This window comes from Hippopotamus amphibius, chromosome 3 (genome assembly GCF_030028045.1).
Source record: "Hippopotamus amphibius kiboko isolate mHipAmp2 chromosome 3, mHipAmp2.hap2, whole genome shotgun sequence".
NCBI lineage: Eukaryota > Metazoa > Chordata > Mammalia > Artiodactyla > Hippopotamidae > Hippopotamus > Hippopotamus amphibius.
In genome coordinates, this window is record NC_080188.1 from 38,003,016 (window position 1) to 38,015,994 (window position 12,979).

The 12,979-nt window shown below is 31.5% G+C and overlaps 1 protein-coding gene across 1 annotated transcript in view; it reads right to left on the reverse strand.

The window, feature by feature from the left end:
- Positions 1-12,979, reverse strand: part of TECRL (trans-2,3-enoyl-CoA reductase like) — a 106,126-nt gene that overhangs the window by 66,125 nt on the left and 27,022 nt on the right. The window lies entirely within an intron of this gene.

The window sequence follows — 12,979 nt, forward strand, 5'->3', positions numbered from 1 at the left end:
ATCAAAGAGAAGAGTGGTGTATTAGGTCAAATGCAATTGAGAGTTCAAGTTACACATGACCAAAAATGATCCATTACCTGAGCAAAGAAGAAACTGCCAGTGACCTTAGATAGGTCTTTGGCATGTTGACAAAGAAAACCATTTTGAAGTGAGTGCTAAGTGATGGACAAAGAAAGGAGTGATGTTATTGCTAGAAGTGGTTTGTAAATTGAGATATTCTTGATGAAAGAATAAAGAAAAAACATTCAATGATATAGGAAAAATGAGATTAAAGGAATAAATCTTCTAAGGATATGGAGAGAAGATTGCACAGTGGAGCTAAGGATTTGATATGGATCAACCAGAAAGAGAGCAGTTTAGACAAAGTACCAAAAAAGATTAGTGTAAGCTAGATGATAAATCTAAAGACAGGTGGTGTTCTAGAGACTATGTATCTCTGTCAGTTCCAGAAACTGGGAGTCCTGAAGCAAAAGACTGAAATGTTTAGAATAAAAGATGGTCAAGAGATTTGTTCAGAATTTCAAATAGTGAAATTAACTTCTAACTAATGACAAATCCCATATTGCTGATAAGGAGGTAAGTATCTAAAGCAGATTGGAAGTGAAAATTCCAGAAAATCAAGTAGTTCTGAGACTAGCATACTGGGTGATTATTATTTTAGATATAATTTTCAATGCAATGCCAGAACTTTGAATGAAAGTGAAATCTTTTAGTCAGATTCTAGAGCCATCAAAGAAAATAGGGAAAGATTAGTTAGGTATGTACTAAACAATGAGGAATGAAAGGTATTAAACTAGAATAACATGAATCTTACAGAAGGTGAAGTTTTATGTGAAAAAAACTTAACGGCAAATTTTAAAAGTTAACTAGATGAATGATCTACTGTGGATTATGACAAAATACATGAATTTTACTTGATGAACATACAGTCAACCTCAAAATTATACTATGGATATGAGTATCTAAAATATTATTTTTAGATTAAATCATTTTACTTTTGACTTTCCTACATTACTTAGGTACAGCTCAGAAATGACAACATAGGCTTTTAGACTTAAGTAATACTGTAATATGGAATTAAGATATTCTATGGTTAAGAAAATATAACAAGTTGTGTTAATCATAACATATTTGTATTGTATATTCATTGTTTGGGGTTTCTGGATATATTTTGTTTATACTAATAAAAATTAGCCAGGAAAGACCTAAATTCATATAGATGCATTTGATAATTTTCTGAAAAGACTTGAGAACATCTCTAAACTTTCCCAGCTCTATGGTGGAAAAGATAAATATTTTAATGATGTGTTTATTTTATGATATGCCCTGCCCTACTATATATGATTATACACACACACACACATCTGAGGTCTGTATGTTAAAATGCAGAGAATACTTATATAATACCACATAATACTAACCTATAATCATTTAGATGATACTATGAATAAAAGCTATTTCAATGTGGATTTATTCTTTTTTAAATTAATTACTTAATTAATTAATTAGCTGTGTTGGGTCCTCATTGCTGTGAATGGGCCATCTCCATCCAGGGAGAGTGGGGGCCACTCCTCACCGGGGTGCACAGGCCCCTCACCCCAGTGGCCTCTCGCCGTGGAGCACGAGCTCCAGGCACTCGCACCCCAGCAGTTGTGGCATGTGAGCTTAACAGCCGTGGCTCATGGGCTCCAGAGCATAGGCCCAGCAGCCCTGACACATGGGGCCCAGCTGCTCTGCAGCACATGGGATCCTAGTGGACCAGGGCTTGAACCTGTATCCCCTGCATTGGCAGGTGGACTTTGAACCACTGTGCCACCAGGGAAGCCCCAATGTGGCTTTATTCTATAAATATTTTATTCAAACTCATTTCAAGAGAAAACTAGTACTCATTAAACTACATAGTCCAAAGATAAGAGTGCTATTTCAGGGTCATATTTGGTAACTATTAAAAATTAAATATAACTGATTTATATAAATATTGGGATTATAATTTTGTAAAACATGTCTCTGGAAAGGTTTAGAATTCAAATTTATAAACCCTAAAAATAAATGAAAGGAATGCCAAGAAGTTATCTGCTCAGAATTATGAATGAAAGAACAGAGAAATCATGATACAAAATAAATGATCATGGGGACATTTTTAAAGCAGAATTAATTCTGTAAGTTTTGAATATCTAACATTTAGATATTTAAAAAAGAAAATATGTAAAATATCTATATGAGATAAAATAGCTATATAAATGTATTAGTAATTTGTGAGTGGAATTTAAAATTATTAATATGACAAAGACAATTGAAATGGTTAGAATCTTGTACTCCACTTCTTATACTAGGATATATTCCAACTACCAAATACCAGACACCAAAAAAATTTTATGTAAAAAACAAAACTGTAACTTACAAGTGGGAAAATAAAACATCAGTAACATTTGTAAAGTTTGGAGGATGAAAAAATAATTCTAAGCTACACAAAACAGAAAATATAAAATATGTAATTGGCAAATTTGGATTTATAAGATTTTTTTCCAGAAGAAAATAAAAAGCAGTGCCTGAGACCTGCACACCAATTCATTAAGACATTCTATATTACTAAGGCAATAAAAACATCTAAATAAACAAAAATGTGGATAAAGACCATGAACTGACTATATCCAGAAAAAATATGTATAAATTACAAACAAGGGTATGAAAAACTACACTAGTGATCCAATACATATAATCTAATACTAAATGAAATCTTTTTTCCAATCCTTAATTATTAAAAATTAATGTCTGTGAATATCCCAGGTTATTGAGAAAAGGGAAGAAAGGCATTCTGAAGTACTGTTTTGAGTCTGTAGATTAGGAGGAAAAACTTTGCAATACTAATTAAGATTTCAAATGAGCTTATTCTTTATAATAGCTTTTTTTGGCTATTATTCCTCCAAGTGTGACTAAAGTTCACAAACATGAATTATCATAATGAATTTATCAATGCATAGTACATGGTAAATATTCAATAAATATTTTTCAACATTCAACAAATATTGCTGAATAAACAAATATAATATTGCTTTATTATGGAAACAATTAGATGTGTATCCAGAGACTGTGTATTGCTCATCCAAGCAAAATTGTAATATATCTCCACTAATATTGATCGTGTAGATCATAAACTATTTACACAAAAATGTGTCTAGAAAATATGCTGACAGACAGAACTGTTAGAAAACAATGTGTAAAATATGTGAAATTATGTATATAGACATAGAGATATCTGCATCATATTAGTGAAGCAGATAACAGGTGGATAATGCTTTATTTTTTTAAATTTTGTATTTTGGGAAATTTATTTTGTATCTTCATCATTTTATTACAGCAAAAAGTGAAGCTATTATTATCTTTCAAAAATAATCTTATCATTGAATCTGTTGTTTTGCCAACAAAGGATATACAAATCAAGCAAAAACTCAAATCATACAAATATACAAATCATACATAAAAACAAGACATTGGCACACTACTATCTTTTGAGATTATAGAGAATATTGTGCTATAATTTAGCACATCTAAATTTAACAGTAAAATTATTTATATTTTCAAGAGATTTATAGCAGGATCTGAGTAACTATTTGAATATAACTTGTTTTGTAGAATGTGAAAAATGAAATATGTTTTTAACCAACTAGATAGATGAGAAAATGTATATGAATAACCCACTTTATGACATTTTCTTGCAGTAATGAGGCATTATTAATAAAACATTTTAAAAGCTCATGTACTTGTTTTTAGATTGTTTACACAGAATTCCACTGTGATGCCTTCCAAGTCTTTCAGAACATTTCCTTAAGGAAGAAAATCCCAGGGAAGAGAGAAGACTAATGCTGCTTCAAGCTATGTCTTAATAGGCTCCCTTGCTTTTTATATTACTTATCATACATTATTTCTGTTATCCTGCTAATGAATGCAATTGAATCAGAAACAGTAGTTGCCAAAACAAAAGTTTAGGAAATGAAAGAAAAGAAAAAGGGAAAGGAAAAAACAAACAAACAAACAGAATATTGCATGTTCATTAAAGTTTGAGAGATGATCTTTGAATTTGCACCAGTGGTTTTAATTCTTTGTGTGCTTTCTGGATTTGTATTATTGAGAGCATTCCTTTTTAGATTATGATGCCAGTCTTCCTCACTGGCATCCAGATATCTATCTCTCTTTGAAATTTAAATGTTCTCACATTGTCTCACATTCAAATATAAATTGGGAATCAATAATTTGCTATTGATAGACTATCTCTTCTAATAGTTGGTATATCTATAATGTAGGTACTTGCTCAAGATCAAATATTGCTAACTCAACCATTTTGGTTCTTGGGGAGTGTAAAACAAAACATTTCATAATATCAGACTTGGAAAACATCAGCATGTCATGAAAGATGGATCAAAATAACCCTGACATTGCACAGCAATACACAGGTTTAAATGCTGCACCATAATGAGAGACAAAACAATTTACACAAGATCATACTTAATGCACTTTTCAGATTCTTATTGGTTATGACAGTTTTATTACATGAACCTTGACTGGCAAAATGGCCATCCCTTCCTAACCGATCTCCTAAGATACTGCAAATAATCATATGTCACATACATAAACAGAATTCTCAACACTTATGTGAGTATCCAATGACATTAAGAATACAGTGGTGTAAATTTGACTAGTATTTTAAAGTAGCCACTGTGAGAATAGGTCCATTTTCAGTACCTGGGATGTTAATATGTACCAGTGGTTTATACTGTGGTTTAGATTGAAACCCCAAAGAAATCACTGGCTAAAGTAGGAAATTCAAGAGATGTACTTATGGCAAGGGCCTGCAAGTCGGTGAAGAAGACTTAGAGACAATAAAATTGTACTATTCTTTACATCATTAGTTGATTTTCAAAATAGAAAACATTAATGAGGTATCATAAAAATGTTTTGAACAATGTATGCTTACACTTTGTGACTTACAGTACATATCACATAGCATAATAGGGTAGATCTGAAATACAGTTTCTTCTCAAGATATTGTTTCAGTATACTTGCAGCTCTTAATATGTTGGTGGACAATATATTCTTTAGTTTTTAAAATGTTTTTTATTCCAATATGCCAATCTTAAGGGCAAATAAATTATAATTTCCTGAAATTTCAAAATTAGGGAAGGCAGCTTCATCATTCACTTTTTAAAAAAGATTTGACATTTAACTTGTAAGTTATTGAACTATTTTCAAATTTTCTTAAGAAAAGGAAAGGTGGAAATATCCTGTCAACTACTTTTGAGGCTCAAGAGGGGATCTGTGGACAAATAATAATATTGATTAACATTAATGTAAGGTAAAATTTTCATAATTTCTAATGAATATATTCAGTATTAATTCTAGAAGGTTATTCAGTTTGTGTGTGTGTGTGTGTGTGTATGAACACACACATTTCTGCATGCTAGAAAGTCCTGATGGCTAGACTATGAATATTCACCTTTTCAGTAGTATAGCATAGTTCCTGATTATTTTACTTGATTAGTGTCTGATGAATTAAATTGAATTAAATAATTATCTTGTTGGGAGATAATCATGTGGAAACAGAAAACATCTGTGATACAAAATTTTGTAAATTACCAAATATACTGGCTTCAAAATTATAATTACTATTTTCTCTAAGGCTGAAGAAAAATGAGCAGTGCATGGCATAAAATTGTAAATGATGCATACAGTATGCTAAATGAAGAAGTGATATTTTAAAAATTATGTTGTTTTAAAATGGGCAAAATATGATTCATGAAATTTCACTCTCGTTTCCTAAAATATTTTTTATGGAGGTCATCAAGGATGCAGCTAACTGATGGATCTCTTTTGTTATTTTCAGTTTGGGTTGGGGGGGACCATGTAATCCAGTTTCTCTTTGTCCACGGCAAGTTTGTTAGTGTTTCTTCAAAGACCAGAGCATAAACACTGACAGGTATTATTAACTTATCTCAGTCTTGAAATCTACATATAAGATGAAAAATTTGGTGATATTGCTGCCCACTTGTAAAAGGGTCCTATTGAACCTTAGTGATTAAATTTCTAGAAGGCAAATAGCCACTTAATTCCCATAGTTTTCACAAAATGTAACCTTGACTGTTACCAAAGAATAAATAACCTACCAAATTACTCCATTTCTCCATCTAAATTATTGACAACGTTCATAATTGCTTTCACCAAGGAAACAAGAGAAAATATTAGCCACTTCTTGAGTTAGCAGTAGAGGGCTTTTTTAAGAAAAGCATTCTGCCACTCCTTTTTTTGGTGGCATTTATCATTTTTTTAGCTTCTTTTGTTGAGAGATCAGGGAATTCTATAGCCTTGTCCTGGAGGCTCCTTTCAGAGTACATGGAGAATATTCATTATTCTATCCTATATGTGATAAATCCTTCTACTGTGTTATCTTTGTTTTGAGTTGCTCTCCTTGAATCTTTCAAAGTTTAGCATTGTTTATATCCCCCTGGCCTTTTGGCAAAGATGTATATGCCTTAATACTGTCACAATAAATTATATATCCCTTTATGTGCCTGAATCTACAATTGGATGGCTAATTCCACTGTTACTTCTCTTGCTTTTTTTCCCAGGGCTTTTTTTGGGAGCTGCAGAGACAAGTGGTCCAATAGATTACAAACATCATTGAAACTTCTTATGATGTTGTCAAGTAATAGATAACATACAAGTCATGGGCAAAATGATTTTTTCTTTCAGAAACTAATTTTATGACTTGGAGTCAGTGCACAAATTACACTTCAGCTGTTTGTAGTTCATTTTATTTTTTACCTCAGTTCATATACTACTAATTCTTAGATTAATCTCACAGTAGAAAATTCAATTAAAAATTTCAAGCCATATTTGCATTCTTTCCTTTAATTCACATTAACAGTTGTTTTTAATTTAATAGTTGGTCTTATGGTGCCATATGACATTAGACAGGGATTTTAGTTATTGTAGCTAATTGAGAAATATGCTCAGATTAATAGCACTATTATTTACCACATAAATTCTTTAAATTTCTAGTTAGTTCCCTACTTGCCAGTGCAGACTAACAATAGCCTTTCCCATGTAAAATTGATAGGTATTATTTGAATTTCTGCCTGAAGAAATTAACAAAACTATGACTCAGTAAAACAGAGGCAATGGAGGTTAGTGGTTAGAGTACAGGGTATAGAGTCATATTCCCTGAGTTTAAATTCCAGCTCAGCCACTTAGCTATATGACCTTGGGCAAGTTATCTAATCATTTTTAATGCTTTTCATCTGTAAAGTGAAAATTATAATATTACTAGATGATCCTAGAGTTGTGAATATTTCTAAAAATTTGCTAAGTGGAAATATCTTAGGGAATTCATGACAAAATGAGTATTTGATAAAAGCTAACTATATTTTTATCATTATAAATGTAAATGCAAGGGAGCTAGAGTTTGACGTGCAAAGATATTATAAGGCATAATATTTCACAGCAAGTGCTCAACTTTGATGTTGGCTATAATTACAAACCATGAGACAAATGTCACAAGGAAAGAGCTTTCCTTTTCCTTCTTCTTCGTGGTTTCCTCCAATTTGCTTAAATACAAATGTTTATCAATTTTGACAACTATGTTGCCAGTCCTTAGAAACTCTGTGAGTAGAAAACTTCCATAGATTGCTATTGTAATTTCATGGTGGTATTGTTTCTGATGGTTTTTTAATTTAATCTTAAGCATCTATTTTGTGTTCTGCACCCAACTACAACAAGTGTGTGGTAGCGTATCATTCCCCTCATACCAACAAACAATGCTTAAGATACCATCATGGTATCCTACAATTTGACTCCATTCTGACACTGTCTACCTGGAGATAGCATCAAGTTCCACAGGTTAAATGTTCAGTCCTACAAAACTGCCCTTCCCTCTCCACCCCACCATATCAGATGCCAGTTGCAAGTCCAGGTTCTAACCCATACTTCTGACCAACTGGCTTCATGACCAGGTTCTCATGACCCCCTCCTTGGACTCAATTAATTGGCTAGTGCAGCTCACAGAATTCCAGCCTCTCTGATTCCCATCCTTTGGTGTTTTTATGGAAGTTTCATTACATGGGCATGATTGAGTAAATAACAGTCATTGACAATTGATTCAATTTTCAGCCCTTCTCAAAGTTCCAACCCTCTAATTACAGCTTGACAATCACCCCCCATTTTTTGGTGTGGTCCAAAATTCACCTCATTAACATGACAAAAAACAACTTTACTGCTGTTATCACTTAGGAAATTTCAAGGAAAAGCTCTTCCTTATCTCATATTTGTTTGTTTTTTATCAGTATGGACTCAAATAATTGATTCTTATTTTACAGAGTGGATTGTAATGAAGTACTATCATTATTTGTTTTAATTCTTAAATTGTTCAAATTTGGCTAGAGGGTGAGGTAGCCCCCTCTGGTTCCTTTGTGCATCCTGGGTTTTCCCATCAGAGCCCATCCACCTGGTACTGTGCTGCCTCTTGCTTATATACTAGACCAGAAACTTTGAGAGTAAACTTTGAGAGTAGTACCTGGCACATAGGAGACCAAGCATTTGAATTACAAAACCTATAGCAGTTTTCAAAAAGTAGAAAAAAGTTGTTTTAAAAATATTGATATGGGGCTTCCTAGGTGGTGCAGTGGTTAATCTGCCTGCCAGTGCAGGGGACACGGGTTTGATCCCTTCTGCAGGAAGATCCCACAGGCCACAGAACAACTAAGCCTGTGTGCCACAACTATTGAGCCTGTGCTTTAGAGCCCATGAGCCACAACTATTGAGCCCATGTGCTGCAACTACTGAAGCCCACGTGCCTAGAGCCCATGCTCCACAACAAGAGAAGCCACGGCAATGAAGAGCCCACACACTACAATGAAGAGTAGCCCCCACTCACAGCAACTAAAGAAAGCCCGCACACAGCAAAAAAGATCCAACACAGCCAATAAAATAAATAAATAAATTAATTAATTAATTAATTTAAAAATTTTATATGAAATACTATATAAACTTTTGTATAGCAATGGTATTTTCCAATTTCTGTTAGAGTTTCCTTGGTTTTCAACAAGGACACAGTTCTGAAAGCATATATTCACTAGGCCTTTGCATTGAGAATTCTTTAAATGATTTTTAGTAGTGTATCTATTTTATCTATTTTATCAGTGCAAACTAACACATTAATCACTCTTCTTTGGAGGTAAAGAGTATAGAAATTTAAATAATTTTGAGTATGATAAAGCATAACATTCAGGCAGAATTTGTTTACTAGAATTTATTTGTTATTCTGACAAACATTTTTGTTGTTGATTAATTAAATCCACAAAGTAGAATACATCATTACAGATTTAAATTAATAAATACATGGTTGGCTATGGTTCTTTGTGAGTTCTATTATTTTTCAAAAATAGTAACAATTATTATCTAATAAAGTTATATTGTATCCCAAGGGAGGAATAAATTACTTTTGGAATAAAGAATATATGGAATATGTGTTGAACTGAGTAACATGAAATGGGGTAATGTTACTCAGCGAGAATGTGTAATAATATGCATACAGGAAGCTTTTTTTAAGTCTCTTGAAATCTTAAAAAAGATTCACATAGTTTTAGGCAGAGTGTCACCTGGATCTATATAATTCTTTATTTTTCATCTCAGTTTTGAAAGCAAGGCTTAATTCTTCTGTGAAACCTTTGTGAGAAGATGAGACTGAGTAGAGTGTGGTATGCAAAGACACGAGTGTGAAAATTGCTGAAGCTCTCCAGGAGAGACTTCAAGTTACAAACAAGAATTATAATTGTAAGTGTTAATGAATAAATAGATGGAGATAAAGAAAGACTAGTGGAGGGCTTGCAGCTGAGGGCACTTTATCAGTTTAGGTACATTAAATAAGAAGAGGAGAAATAGGCAAAAGTATATATTTGTGTGTGTATGCATGTGTATAATTTATAGTTTTATAGTTACCTCTTTTTCATGAAAATCTTTGCTCTTTCCCTTTTGCCTTAACAACTAATATTGTAATTGTAGTTCCCCCTCCTTTCTATCTCTTTACAAGTCTGACTGTTATGGTGTCACCAAGGTAATCTAAAAGATGACTCATAACAAAGCAGAACTGAAAAATTATGAACCTTAGAAGAGCATAAGATAGTCATTTTATAGGACAAGAAAAATCACAGTAAAGACAGTTCTAAAATAGAGCTAAGAAAAATGTTATACTGACACAAGTCAGAGAAATAGGAGGAAGACAAGAAATCAAGATCAGTCAGAACACCTAAGAGAACAAAGGATAGAGATAAAAGACATATAAGGAGAGTTTTCCCCTCAGGAAATGTAGTCTTCTGATAAGAGTTTTATATATATATATATTTTTTTTTTTTTCTTTACAAGATTAACAATTCCTATTATAACTCCAGGGCCTAAAAATAAACATCATCTGAAATACCTTAATAAAAAATGATTTGGTGTCAGAAATTAAAGAAGTAAATGTAGAAACCTTAAAATTATAAAACTGTAGTTATAAAACAACAGTAGATACAAAATATATAACTACATATATAATAAATACTTCTATTGTTTAAATAATTTATGAATTTTAATGAAGTATTCAATATTGGTCAATTTTAAAATATGCTAAAAACGTGAAATATTAAGGCAAACAATGTAACTTTTTTTACCATTATATATACATTCACATATTGTTAGATTTAGCAGTATTTCTTTATTTCCTTTCACCACTTGGTGAATATAAGTATAATATCAAATTTAATTGACTTCTAGATATTTCTCTGTAATGTGATACAGTGGAAAATATTTTTGTGTTTCTGTACTTTGTAAAACCTGAAGACCAATACATTTTTGAAATACACTGTAGTAAATAGAAGATTTTCTAAATATTATTTTTCTTTAAGTGATGGGTATATTTTTAAAGTAAAGGTAATTTTGAAAAAAGTAGAAAAAGTTACAAAGTTTTATTTAAGCTGTTAAAGTTTAGAATTGGGCTTTAAAAAGTGAATAAAATAATAGGGGTCAAGAAATCCTTGTCTTAATATAGGTATTAAAACTAACCATATTACTGTCATATTTTCAACTGTCCAGCTCTCAAACTGGATATTTCTAGGATTTTTCACAAGCTACTACACCTTACTTTCCTAATTATTAGATAGACGCTCTGGACCACATAAATGTAGAATTGGCCCTAAAATTTTAAGTTGCCACATAATTTTATCTATATGTAGATACACACTAACTTAAAAATAGTAATAATACCACACATCAAGGTGACTGCATATTCTTTCTAAACATACATTAGCTTTTGATTAATTTCCTCATTTCCAGACAGTAATAGAAATAATATATTTTTATATTGTCATTATTAACTTAAATGAAGTAATTTTGTTGTATCTTTCTACTTGATAGTAAGAAAGTCTTTTTCAGATTCCTTCACACTTTTTACTATAATCTAAATTTTTTGAAACCACTTAACTACATAAAATTACTGTCTTCCAAAGGATGGCAATGCAATTGCTAGCTTAACAAAACAAATGCATTTAGAATGTAAATAAACTCAAAATACTTGTGGAAATAACCAGGGTAACATCTTTCACATGTATTATGTACTAAGATACAAATTTGGAGTTTTCAATAACTTAGAAAATATTGGCTTGAATATACAGAGAATTTAAGTACCAAGCCAAAAGTTAGAGAATTAATCCATGACAGATCTCTGCACTTCTCTTGTTTTATTCTTTTTTCTCTATTATAATGTATTTCTGGTTCTTTTCTGCATATCCAAATCCTACCTGTCTTTATTGCAAAATATCAGAACTCACCTGCCTCAAGAATTTTAAACTGGCTAAGCATATTTCAAATAATTCTATTTCATCCTGTATCTGATTTGTGTTCCTATTAAAATTTCTAAATAGAGCTTTCTCCAAATATTTATAAACTTTATATACATTGAATACCTGGGTTTTATTTTTATACTTTTTAGATATTTATATTGAATCTTCATGAGCAATCTTTTGAGGGCTAATGAGACGTCTTCTGTCTTCACGTAATTATTCATTATGCCTAGCATAATGTCTTATACACAGAAAGTATTCAGTAAATATTCTACATTTTTCCTGAAAGAAAATAAGGAAAATAATAAAGCAGTTCTACCTATTTTACTCCCATGTAATCTTAAACAATTTGACATATTAAATTGTGAGCTTGTTCATTTAAATCCAAAAGTAACAAAAATGCTCCTTAGCAAAATCCATAGAATGTACAACACCAAAAATGAATCCTAATGTAAACTATGGGCTTTGGGTAATAATGATATGTCAGTGTAGGTTTAGGGAGTGTAACAAATGTGCCACTCTGAGAGAATGCTGTACCCCTGTGGGGCAGGGGTATATGGGAACTCAGTGTATTTTCTGCACAATTTTTCTGTGAATCTAAAACTGCTCTAAAAATTTAGTTTCTTTAAAATTGTTACCTAGTAATTATAGACATTATCACTATGTTAATAATTAAAGCTAAACTAATTGAAAAGTTGTAAAAATAAAAATTAAACAAATCTTATATAAATATTTCCCTGTAAATAGTAATAGGAGATCTCTTAATGAGGTAAATTTAGCTATTAATACAATTAAATAACAATTTAAATATGCATTGTTTAAAGAATCCCTATGTGAAAGATATGTGACTAGTATAAATACATGAAGTAAAAATTTTGCTCTGTATTTGCTTAAATATACAGAAATACCTTGTATTGATTAATGCCTTTCACATAATGGAAGTTTCTTTTTAGCATGAAAAAAGTTCAAATGAAAAACTGAAAGAGTGTTGAAGATTAAAATGTGAATTAGAGAGTTAGATATGAAAATGTTCACGATGAAGAGGTACTTAGAAAAGTATTATTTCTGAGTTCCAGGTAAAAATATGATTTCCACCCACTCTTTCCATCATAATT